Raw genomic sequence first — 13,807 nt, forward strand, 5'->3', positions numbered from 1 at the left:
TTACCCTCCTAGACACAAGTCCGGGAAAGGTTGTTTATGGAAGACCAGCAGTCGCCCATGCATACCAGCCTCCCCTCTCCACGCCACCAGTGTTATCCAAGGGAAAGACAAAGGTCGATACAGCTTGGCACCTGTGACGTCGCAACTCATTTCTACAGCTGAGTGAACTGGAGCAACGTGAAATAAAGTGCCTTGCTCGAGAACACAACACGCAGCCCGGTCCGGGATTCGAGCTCACAACCTCACGATCGTAAGCTCGACGCTCTAACCACTGAGCCATGCGCCTTCACGAGCCATATATATATATATATATATATATATATATATATATATATATATATATAGATAGATAGATGGATAGATGGATGGATGGATGGATGGATGGATGGATGATGGATGGATGGATGGATAGATAGATAGATAGATAGATAGATAGATAGATAGATAGATAGATAGATATCAGATCAAAATGGAGAGAATAAATTTCAGAAATCAGAGTTCGTAATCACTCAATATATTTCACAGCATCGGAATACTTCGCAGCGAACATAGGTGCACTCATATCTATCTATCTATCTATCTATCTATCTATCTATCTATCTATCTATCTATCTATCTATATGTCTGTCTGTCTGTCTGTCTATCTGTCTGTCTGTCTGTATGTATGTATGTATGTGTGTATGTATGTATATGACATAACAATATATAAATATATATAAACATATAACTCATAAATGTACTCGCATGAGATCTTATGAGGTAGTATATCCGTATTAGAAATCAATATTAGGCATTCCATAAGCTTAATAAAACCATTAATTATATCCACACCTTGTCCAACCATCCCCAAAGTGTCATTACGTGGGTTGTGAAAAGGGTGTCGATAAGAATCTCAAACTTATCTGCAAATGAAATGATTTTTTATAACTTTGCACCCTTTTACAGTATAACAATAAAGAAGGATGGATTTGAGAGGAAGATATATTATATTAAGAATACACTATTTAAAAATAAAATTCAGTAAATGTTTTTAAAATCTTGCGAAATTAAATATCAATGCCCCTTCCGTGAACAACCCTCCCGAGCATCAGGACCGCCACCATAATAGAGGACACCATAATTCATTTAATTATAATAATTATTATACTGGGCAGTTTAGGAACAATTCAGCGAGGAAACGGAAAATTATCTGGTTAACCCTACCTTTTGCCCCCCAAGGCATTAATCTCCCTAAATTATGTTTTAGAATTATTGACAAGAATTTCCCTTTGAGCCATAAATATCATCCCATTTTTAATAGATACCGCCTTAAATTACCGTACTGAACCACGCCAAATCTAGGATCTATAATTGCGGCCAATAATAGATTAATACTTAGGAATAATGGTATCGACAGAGATGACAATATAACTGGCATCAATATGAATAATAATAAGAATACAGACATAAAAAATATAAAAACGAAGCACGGAAATAAAACATGTAATTGCCGTAGCGGGGGTTTATCTCCCTTAAAGGGATTCTATTTAAGGAGAAATATCGTGTTAAACTTGAGGTTACAGCCTTATCTAAGTCAAAGAAGATATACACAGGAAGTACGACTGATTTTAAGACTAGGTATAGGGGGACCACATATTCACTTACTAATCAAGAAACAAAAAGCTAAACCGCACTAGCTACCCACATTAATATATTAAAAATGCGTAATAAAGAATTCAGTCTGGATTTGTCTATTGTAACGGAAGCCACACCGTACAATACACATACTAGAAATGGTAAATTATGCATGAAAGAATCAATCAATATACTCGGCACTGCTAAAAAATTTTACTTAATAAGATTTCGGATGTCATAATTTTTTGTAGACAAATATTTATCAACTTTTAAACTTTTTTTATAAAAATTAGTTTATATGATTTTAATCTATTTGCTCTTTGTACATTTGAACTGATCTTAAAACACTATTATCAATAGATTCATAATCTATTTAAACATGTAAACTAAGCTTTTATTATATATCATTCGCCCGAACAAGACGTTCTTTCTTTATAGCATTCGAATTTTAAAAATTCTTAAAAAATTCTAACTTTTTAAATTAAACTTTTAAAATTAATCCTTTTGTAAATGTTCTTAAATTACCTCTGATGAGAGAAATATAGATGATTGTTATGGTTGAAAATAACTCGCCCATCTCAATCTACATATTCTCGAAACGGCCGTAAGACTTTGTACCCACTGAAGATTCTTCTTAAAATCATCTTATACCGTCATTTCATCTATTTGGATTACCACTTTACATTCCCCATGTGCATCTTTTAATATCCTCATTGACTTCTAATACAGATATACTACCTCAGAAGACCTCATGCAAGTGCATTTATGATTTATATGTATATATATATTTATATGTTGTTATGTCATATATATATTGTTATATAACATGAGTGCACCTATGTATGCTGCCAAGTATTCCGATGCTATGAAATATATTGAATGATTAAGAACACTGACTTCTGAAATTTATTTTGTCCTTTTTGGTTTTATATTCCTGATGTTCGATTAGAACGCTAATTAGTTGTGCTGTATAAGGAGATAATTATCCTAATTTTTGTTCATTATATATATATATATATATATATATATATATACACACATTTATTTATATATATATATGTATATATACATATATGTATATATATATGTATAAGTATCTATATCTATCTATCTATATATATATATGTGTGTGTGTGTCTTACTCTCTATATATATATGTATACATATATATATATATATGTATATATGTATATATATATATATATTTATATATATATATATGTATATATATATATATATATATATATATATATATATATATATATATATATATAAAGAGAGAGAGACAGGAATTTGATTAAAATGTTCCGTAAATGATCCAGGCATTTCAAATTAAGCACGGACAGAATGGCGCCAATCCATTAACATATCACTGAATGCATTAATGAATGAATGCTCACTCTTTGATTATCCACAACTCCAATAAAATCTAAAAGTATCCAAAGGTTACCAAAACCTTAAACGCGGAATAAAAAGCAATAAAAAAACACATTTATGCGTTATCTGGTATTGATACTGTTGTTTCGTTACGAGTCTTTATTGTTATATAAGCTTGGTACAGTCAGGTATGCATCATGCTACACTCAGTTCATCAGACTTACTAAATAATCAAGCGGGGAGTTGATTAATCAGCATATCATTGCTTGTCGTCATCAACAAAGGAAATTTATAATCAGGTTTATCAATCAAGATAGGTGTATTGCAGAATGAGGTTGTAAATTAAGGAATAGTTAAAGGGTTCTTTTATTCAAAAGACGTCATGAAACTTAGCAAACTTTCTCATTAAGACCGGTACTGGTAAAACAGTTTTGTATATCAGCTGATTGCAGATGCGATGCATGACATTCGACCCTGTCAAAACATATTTTCCAATAGATGCTGAAGTTGCCCTAAAAAAACATTTACTGTGTTATGTTGTTTCGTATATTACTGGGGAATGTAGCTAATAAATTCGAACATTACTAATTCAGTTATTCAATTCATCTTGATTAAAGTGCTCCGATTAATTATATCAAAACTAATACAATTTTAGCTTTGACTAAGGGAAATCCAGTTAATAAAGAAAATGGTTAAACGAAAAACGCATAGAATACCGAAGTTTCAGCAAAATATTAGATGAGAGGGAATGAAAAGGATAAAGCAACAAATTTAACTAATATATAGAGGGATATAGCCGTAATCACAGTGTTATCAATGAATTTTTATATGCTTAAATAGAAATCAAATAAACAATGTGGTCGACATACTGACGAGAAGGCGATATTGGCGTAAGCAAATAATTGTGTCTACTAGACTAATGAAAGTAGTATAGGCAATAATCAGTGATGACAAACATACAAATTTATAAATGCGATAAAACCGTGAATCGTTCCTTTCTATTAACAATATTGTCATAAAATTATTGAGAATAAAGTAGATTAATTGAAATCATAGATTTGATACATAGGTTAGATCACTAATATAATAATTAGAATTACGTGGAGTATTAAGAAAATGTTTAAATTATTTGTAAGATATAAAGAATGACAAAGGCCATAAATGTTAATAATTGTTAGAAGTATTCGTAGGATTATAATAAATTATAAAGGCCAGAACTAGGGAGGATAATGCAAATATTATGGAAATACCACCTAAGGCTAGAAGCAAACTGAATAAAGTTATTAATTTGAATTATATAACATGTAAATTATATAACATTGCAGACATCGGCACATGTCATTAGAACTAAGGGTAGGCAAAAGTGGCTTAAATACGATCAATTATATGTATTAAAAGTATTAAGGTTCTCAAAAATACCAAAATATAATCCATGAATCTTAGGACAGCTGCGGGCATGTGATCCTTAATTCACCAATAACATCACCCGTGCATTTTAAAATTTCTAACAATGCAAAAGAGCAGAGAATGCAGCTGTATCTATCACTAATATATGGTTTAGCATGTCTAGCGATGCTCTACGAGGGGGAGGGGGAGAATCAGTCTTTATATCCTTTAACTCCCTGAAATTCATGGAGAGCGATGCTATTTTCGCTTTTTTTTGTCATTCTATATGTATGAAGATAATTACGTAATCTCAGTTCAAAAATTGCAGTGATAGTTATGGTAACATCTGCAACTGTATTATTATTATTAGTAGTAGTAGTAGTAGTAGTAGTAGTGACGTTTGTAATCATTTTGGAACACTTGAGAAAATGAGAGCTATCTATATTAACATCAGTATGAATTATGGTATTATGAGTGTTGACGGAATAGCCAATGCACATAACAATTCTACAGATTATAGCTGCGTACATCATAACGGTATGAGATACGTAACCGACAAAATCCCAATACCCGACTTTAATTACATTATTGAAATATTAATGCAATGATAATTTATTTATAACGCTGTTTATAAATGTCATATTAAAACTAATCTACATATTTTCTTTTAGATAAGTTCCACTTCTTTGATTTTTAAATCGAGACTACTTTGCCTACTCTTAGTTCTTACGGCAGGTACAATGACAATAATTTTCTATAATTCATATTTTCTATAATTTAATTAAATAACTCTATTTAATTTGCTTCTAGTTGTAGGTGATATCATTTATGTTTGTTTGATTCTCCCTAGTTCCGGCAAATTTTCTTTAATTCTCACAAGTTATTTTACCATTTTCTTAATACTTCACATAATTTTAAACTAATCTAAAAACGATCTAGCCTATCTACTGACTCTATAAAATTTGGCTTGATTTGTTTTACTGTCAATAGCATTTAGACAATGTTGGTAAACACAAACGTTAGGATTCGGGACTTCGTCTTTTTTTATCGGGAATATCGGTTCTATTTTTTCCATCTCTATTATTTCTAGTATTTCAACTCGTAACTTCATTACGGTTAAAGAACTGATTTTTCTAAAATCCAATTCTTGACTATCATAAATTTATATCTTTATGTCATTACTGATTATTGCCTAAACTGCTTTCATTAAGCTAGATGACACATTCATTTGTTTATGCCAATATCTTCTTTCCGTCAATGAGTCGACAACATTGTTTATTTGATTTATCTTATTCTGTTTCTTTCTAAGCATTTAAAAGTTATCATTGTTGGCACTGTGATTATGGCTATTTCTATATATTGATTATATTCTTTTCCTTTTCCTTTCTTTCAATTTTTCCCCATCCTCTCCTCTGACATTTTATCGTTATCCTATGGAGTTTTTCTTAAGTTATTTCTTGTAATCAAAATTAGCTGGATCCCGCTTAACTAAAACAAAAATTGCGTTAGTTCTGCAATAATAAATCGGAGAACTTTAATTATTTTGAATTACTAGAATGAATAAGTAACGCTGGAATTTATTAACTATATACCTCCATAATGCACTAAAAAATAAAACACAGTAAATGTTATTCTTAGAATTAAGCCAGCATTTGTTCTATAATATGTTTTGATAGGGCCAAATGTCATGCTTCGTACCTGTTATCAGCAACAAGAATATAAAACTGTTTTGCTAGTACTAGCCTCTATAAGAGAGTTTGATAAGTTTAATGACATCTTTTGAATAGAAATGCTCTTTTACTATTCTTTAATTTACAACATCATTTTGCAACCCACCAATTTTGACAAATTGTAGACCCGGTCACTTTACAGTTCTCTAATATTGATAAATCTGATTATAAATTTTCGTTCCTGATGATGACGAGCAGTGACATGTTGATTAATCAACTGCTCACTAATTTATTTGGTAAGCCTGGTGAGTTGAGAGTAACATAACGTAATACATAATTGTGAGTCGTGCATACTACCTAAATGTACCATGTTTACGTAACAGTAAAGAACTCGTAAGAAAACAACTGTAGCAGTACTAGTAAACCCATTCGTTTGTTTTTCTTTTTTCTATCTATCTATCTATCTATCTATCTATCTATCTATCTCCCACTCTCTCTTTCTATATATATATATATATATAGAGAGAGAGAGAGAGAAAGAGAGAGAGAGAAAGAGAGGGAGTAGATAGATAGATGGATATACTTATATATGTATATATATATACATACAAACATAAATAAGTATACACATATATACATAAATACGTACATACATATATATATATATGTATATATATGTGTATATGTATATATATATATATATATGTATATGTATGTATATATATATGTGTGTATATGTATGTATATATATATATATATATATATAAATAAATACAAGCAGGAGTGGCTCAGTGGTAAGAAGTTTGCTTCCCAATCTCATGATTCTGGGTTTACTCCTATTGTGTGGCACCTTCGGTATATGTCTTTTACCATAGTCTCGGACTGACCAAATTTGTGAGTGGATTTGGTTAATAGAAACTGAAAGAAGTCCGTTGTATATATAGATTTCCGTTTGCGTTTGTCTCCCCATTGCCGCTTAACAACCGATGTTGGTGTGTTTAACTCGCCGCACATTAGCGGTTCAGAAAAAGTGACCGGTAGAACTAGTACGAGGCTTAACAAAATAAGTCCTGGTCTCGATTTTGATCGACTAAAATCCTTTAAGGCGGTGTTCCAGCATGGCCACAGTCGAATGACTGAAAGAAGTAAAAGAATATATATGTACACACACACACAAGCACACAGACGCAGACACACACATTTGAATATGAATTAGAAGCAGTTCTAGATATAAGATTCTCTGATGTGGCATCGTATGTTGAAACAGACGTTGTTACATATGCTTACTCCCAAACAGATAAACAAATAACAAAATAAGAACCGTTTTAAAACCTAACTTCCTTGTTACAGGTAAATACTTTTATGAATTTTTAGGTTACAATATGTCCCAAAAATGTTTCAAATCTTGGCATATAAAAGTTTACTTATCTCACACACTGTGAAGGCGCGTGGCCTAGTGGTTAGGGCATTCGGTTCACGATCGTAAGGTCGTGAGTTCAATTCCCGACGACACGTTGTGTCCTTCAGCAAGACACTTTATTTCACGTTGTTCCAGTCCACTCAGCTGGCAAAAGTAAGTAGTACTTGTATTTCAAGAGGGCCAGCCTTGTCACATTCTATGTCACGCCGAATTTCACTGTGGAATACTCAGCCACTTGTACATTAATTTCACGAGCAAGCTCTTCCGTTGATCTTATCAGCTGGGACCCTCGTCGTCGAAAGCGACAGAGTGTTCCTTGATATCACACACTGACCCACACACATGCGCACAAACAAACAACAGTCAACAACTATTTAAAAGGTTGTTAGACTCAACAAAAATTTTAGAAAAATAAATAAGTAAATGAGTGGAAATTTCACCGGTGAGTGTGTTGATTTATTAGGTAGTAAAAGCGAATGACTCTCCCCAGACACAACAGAATATGCTTCAACACACGAACTCACATAAAGAATCTTGCAAACCAAATCCCAAAACGAAATATCTTTTCAAATTTTCTCCCTAATCCCAAAAGATGATAACTGAATATGTGTTGATATGAAACTTTTCAGTTTCTTTTGCATTTTTTTTTTTTGTGCTCATTAAAATTTTATGTTTCAGATTTTAAAAACCATTTTACCTGCTTGTTTACCTGCTGAGAAATATACTTAGAGTACAGGAGACCTTAGGCACCCTCCCTAAGAGCTGTATTTTTTAAATAGCAAAGTAGATTTTAGAATTCCTTCAGTAATAATTATAAATTCGAAACATGTCATCAGCATCAAATTCAATTATGCACTTCTTGCAATCCTTAAGAGCTTCTTCACGAAATTTTCTTTTATAATAAAACATACACGAAAGAAAAAGGGAATATAATTTTGTTGCAGCTTTTTGATATCTTCTAACGAAAGTGCTGTCATGGCTAAGACACCTTAGTATTGGCCTTATTAAATTGTTTAAATTGGATCTTGTAGTGCTTCTTCATAAATCTCCAACTGAAGCTGCTGTTCATTAATTGCAATTAATGATGACATTTCTGAATCCTGTAGAGAATTGAAACTCACATGAATTACTTGAAAAGAATAACGATTATGAATTATTTAGAAACGAAGGCTATGATTCTTTAAGAAAACGTAAAAATGAACCTATTTCTGTATTACCCACAAGGGGCTAAACATAGAGGGGACAAACAAGGACAGACATAGGTATTAAGTCGATTACATCGACCCCAGTGCGTAACTGGTACTTAATTTATCGGCCCCGGAAGGATGAAAGGCAAAGTCGACCTCGGCGGAATTTGAACTCAGAACGTAACGGCAGACGAAATACCGCTAAGCATTTCGCCCGGCGTGCTAACGTTTCTGCCATGTGGTGGTTTTTTAAATCTTCCATATATCACACATAAAACAAAATGAATTTTTTTACACTTCAACCACAATTAAATTGTTAAAAAAGAAAAGAAAAGAGAATTCTAAAAGAATAACGAATTCACAATTGTTGAAACCGATAAATGCAGAGCAGTTACATGTATAGATACTGAATAGCTTTAAAATGTTGTTTTATTTATGCTAAAACCAATAAAAAGGTTGTTCGGTAAGTGATTTAAATATGAAATATAATGATATGATTAGTAAAAACTCGCAAAGGCAACAGAACATACGAAGCAAAAGAACATCTGAAAAAAGTCACAAGTATATGTATTAACATTCCATCACAGAATGGCTTAAGTTTAAAGCTAATAATAATAGTTGTTCCAACAAGGAAAATTAATTTCTTGAGTTATGTTTTAGACATCTTAAATAAACTATTCCTTAGGCACATGAAACCATCTAGATATACTGAATCACTTTCCGAAAAGGGTCAATGATAAATCATTTGCTACATCTTTAGGTGTAAGGATCTTTATAGAAATATACCTCCTGACCATTGAATAGACGCTATAAAATTCTGGTTGAAGACATTTGAGAATTATATTCCAGAACACTTTGAAAATTAATTAGCTTAAAATTCAAAATGAATTCTTCATATACTTTATCGACAAATATTTGTAACTGCAATAGGAAGTTCAGAAGTCTCACCCTTTGTAAATTCAGTTATGGAATATATGGACATTAAAAATAATTCAGAGTCGCTTTATAAATACAAAAACTTACTATTAATATATAAAAGAGGACCTAAAATGATTACTAGATGACTGCTCTATGGAGTGGAATGATACCCTGAAGAAATTACAAGAACTTGAAAATATTACTTGAGGAAAAGGATAATATAAATAATGGGATGCGTTCCAAATAAAACTTCTTTATAGATATTGTAATAATAAAACATTCATAGAAAAGTTCAGTCACGAACAATATCCATCATTTACTATGTCACCCGAAGCACACCAGAACAAATGTTACTTTTAATTTATCCTGAAGGTTGTACTTGATTGTGTCCAATAAAGCACTCTTGATATGTATTTTAAGAACTTGAAGGTTCACATATCAACATTGTCTACTATCCATAATAGATGTTGGGATAAATGAGTCAATACAATTGATGCTTAAATGTTAAAATAATAAAAAATGAAATAATATACCCGAACTGAATATATATCCACGTGGTTCCATTCATAACACTAGGCAATGAACCTAGAAATATTACTTTCAAAATGTACCGGTGCTGTAAAACGAATGCCTGTCTGTAATAGATTTTACAGACACATACTTTTATAAAATTATAATACAACTAAAGTCACGAAAAATATCAACAAATGCTTAATTATATTAATGGACCACTTAACCAAAAGTTAAGAAAACTAAGTGATCAAAATGGAGAATATTTTTTTATTGTCCGATGGAGTAGCATCTGGTTTTAATCAAGGACGATGTTTCAAACTAAAAAAAACATTCGTCTACCTTTGAATCTAGAAACCGAATTTATGTAACAGCTTGTTCAAGATGCGAAAGAGAATTATGTAGGAAAATTTAGAGTGACCTTAAACAGGTAATGATATCACACAGAGGAAACAATGTGCTCCTTCACTGGCGATAAACATTTGTGTACATATAGATACGTGCAAATTGAATCTTCCACAGAAATCTAGTTGTCTACGTCACAAAATTGCTTTCTACGTCACACTAAGATAATGCAGTTAATTATTTCAAATGAAAACAAACAATATGATTGGTTAAAATTCGCAGATTTAATCTACCCTTAAAGTTATAAAATACATTTTTCTCAAATAAACAAGTTGAAACTAGTGTTTTCTTTTGAGACACTCTACCTGTATACGAAGTTTCAAATTATTTAGTTAACTAGAAAAATCTGACGAAACAGGCCTTGGAAGTGAAAAGACCCGAAATCTAATTTAATCTTCCACAAAAACAATTGTAGTTGATTGCGTGTTGATAATAAGACGATTTAAACTGCCTACAAAGATTAAACCCAACGTTTTCCTTGGTCACCATATTTTGGTTGGAAAACATTCTTACCATATATTCATAACATGATCAGTCATAATCAACAGTCATTCGACGTATATCAAATATTTAATAGTAGTTCTGTCATTGGCACAAAGTTCATTTTTTCTTCCTGTTGTTAATAAACTTGCAAAATTCAATTATCTTCTTGTCGTCCCCGTGAAATGTAACCGTGTTTATGTTTTTTAAGTTCTTCGAAAATGTGTTAAGAGGCAATGCGTACTATATCTAAGGTATGTGAATCTATAATACTTATACATTTAAATAAATGTACTATATTTTCCATAAAAATATCTCTACATTGTTGATGCTTTTGTCTAGCCTTATTTAAATACATAATACCTCTTAACAGATTTACTCAAAACCAAAAGAAAAAAAATCAATACAATTACGCCTTGCTGGGACGACGAGAAAATAATTGAATTTCACAGGTTACCAACAACAACAAGGCGACGGACAAGAAATGAATTTTGAACCACACGCAGAAAAACCATTAAAAATTGCTTACGCCAGGTGATTGCTGATGACGACTGTACGGGAAGTACGGATCGTAATGAGAGAGATATTTTCTAAATATTATGAAGTGATCACTGAAGATGTAGGCTGTCTCAATTGGCAGTAGATTTAAATTTCTTTTCCGTTGATCATAGTATGTTCAACTTCGACTAAACTAGCTTTGAAAATGTTTCAAATATATCTTAATTTCTTTTTCACAATGTTTAAGTTTTGTGATCTCGAAATACTAATAAGCTAACAAGACTGTCATTCATTTAAAATAAAGAAAAGGAAGAAAAATATTCTCCGTATTGAGAATTTAAATACACTCGCATGCACCCCAAAATCTATCCGTTTCTCTCTCTTCTGTCTATAATCTGAGTGTCTGTCTTCCCCTCATTTCTCTCTTTATATATCTATTTGTATTTGGTTAATGAGAGAGACGGAAGATGGAAGATATGAGAATTTTTATTAATCACAGCAACTGTTACGAACCATCTAGCATCGATCCCCTACGGGTGGGATAATTAACTGGTTTAGGATCATCTGTCGGTGTACATCTATAGGTATGTATGTATGTATGTATGTATGTATGTATGTATGTATGTATGTATGTATGTATGTACGTATCTATCTATCTATCTATCTATCTATCTATCTATTTATCTATCTATCTATCTATCTATCTATCTATCTATCTATCTATCTATCTATCTATCTAGGGAGAGTTTACAAAAAAAAAAGAGACGAAGACAAGTGGTGTACAAAACAAACAGATGTATTAGCATAACGCTCAGGAAAAGAAAAAAGTCTTTTACGTTTCGAACTACGCTCTTCTACAGAAAGGGACACAGAAAAAACAAGGAGAGAAACAAGGAGAGAAAAAATGTGTGTAGTGGCTAACGATCTATCATGGCGACAGATATCTATATCTATCTATCTATCTATCTATCTATCTATCTATCTATCTATCTATCTATCTATCTATCAATATATATATATACAGTTGAAATTTACACAAAAAACGAAGATAGGTGAATGAACAAGCGGGTGAATTAGTTTGGCGATCGGGAAAGTGAGAAAGTCTTTTACGTTTCGAGGCTACGCTCTTCAACAGAAAGGATTTCGAGGAAATAAACAGAGAGAGAATAAAAAACTTATGGATTTAGCGGTCAAGCATGGCAATATATAAAGTAACAAGAAGATGTATTTAGTATTAAACTATATTCTGAACAGCGTTCGTTTCGAATCGCCCTGCTATCGTCCCTTATGTGTGGGACTGTTCAACCTGTTGTGTTGCGTCCATTTTGCAGTCTGGGTTTCATCAAGTACATCCATAGATAAAGATTTGTCTCACTAAAGAGCTTGAGTGTCGGCTGTTATGTTGTTATATGCCCGTCTAGTTAGGGAATGAATAAAATGCAAACAAGACTGCAGAAACGCATAAATTCAAATATGAACGTGGAAATCTTGCGTTCCTTTCTAGATAAAATGACTTAATCAGCTTCCGCTTTCATAACCGCTTAGAGGGAAAAGAAAGCAAAAGAAGAAAAGAAAGAAGAAAGAAAAATAGGAAAAAACAGAAAAACGAATACTTAACCAAACAGTTTTGTGTACATATACATACACACACATAAACACAATAAACATAGACATACACATACACACCCTCTCGCACAATTTTCTATGTGTATATGTATATATATATACATATATATATATATATATATATACATATATATATATATATATATATATATATATATATATATAATATATATATATATATATATATATATATATATATATATATTGATAAAACGGTAAGATAACTTAACGGTTCGGCAAAAGAGACCGATAGAATAAGTACTAGGCTCACAAAGAATAAGTCCTGGGGTAGATTTGCTCGACTAAAGGCGGTGCTCCAGCATGGCCGCAGTCAAATGACTGAAACAAGTAAAAGAGTAAAAGAGTATTTGAAATAAGTATATTTTACCGTTTTATCAATAAATTTATCAATAAATCACCTCCCGGACGACGTTATTCTCAACTAAGAGCTAATACGACCTTTTTGGGATTATCGCCTAACATCGGTTGAGGACTCTCACAAACAAAAGAATCTAATATGGACGCATATCACATAGATTATTCTATATATATATATATATATATATATAACACAGTTATTTTATTCCACACGGGTAGAATTATAGGATAATATAAGTTGAAAATGCACTGAGAAAAGTAAATTCTTTTGTATTAATATATTTAAAGCTTTAACCGGTTTCACAGTTTACACCGATTTTCAAAATGTTCAAATAAAA

Source organism: Octopus sinensis, linkage group LG4 (assembly GCF_006345805.1).
Source record: "Octopus sinensis linkage group LG4, ASM634580v1, whole genome shotgun sequence".
Classification (NCBI taxonomy): domain Eukaryota; kingdom Metazoa; phylum Mollusca; class Cephalopoda; order Octopoda; family Octopodidae; genus Octopus; species Octopus sinensis.